The following is a 306-nucleotide window of genomic DNA, read 5'->3' as shown; positions in this document are numbered from 1 at the left end:
GGTCCCTCTTGGGGGCCCGCCCTCCCGGACTTCACTTTCCTAAGACTCACTTGAGCTTTACCCTGTCCAGGCTGAACTCCCGCTTTTGCTCCTTCCTCCCCGCAGTCTTTCTGGCTCAAGTCAGGACCAGCTATCCTCCCGGTGGCCCAGGCTCCAAATTTTGGGGTCTTTTGAACCTTTCCCTGTCTCTCAAACCAGCAACTCCAGTCGGTTCTTCCTTCCTTCCAAACCTGACGTCCCACCACCTCCGTTGGCACCGCCGTCATCTAAGCTTCCGCTTCCCTCCTCCCCCCACCCTACTCCACC

At 58.5% G+C, this 306-nt stretch overlaps 1 protein-coding gene across 1 annotated transcript in view; it reads right to left on the bottom strand.

The window, feature by feature from the left end:
* DNPH1 (2'-deoxynucleoside 5'-phosphate N-hydrolase 1) overlaps positions 1 to 306 on the bottom strand; it is a 3,190-nt gene that overhangs the window by 2,432 nt on the left and 452 nt on the right. The gene's annotated exons all lie outside the window — the stretch shown is intronic.

The sequence above is a fragment of the Carlito syrichta genome, unplaced genomic scaffold (assembly GCF_000164805.1).
Source record: "Carlito syrichta isolate Samal-C Ts95f unplaced genomic scaffold, Tarsius_syrichta-2.0.1 Scaffold308847, whole genome shotgun sequence".
NCBI lineage: Eukaryota > Metazoa > Chordata > Mammalia > Primates > Tarsiidae > Carlito > Carlito syrichta.
This window is presented reverse-complemented; position numbering and strand designations above follow the sequence as displayed.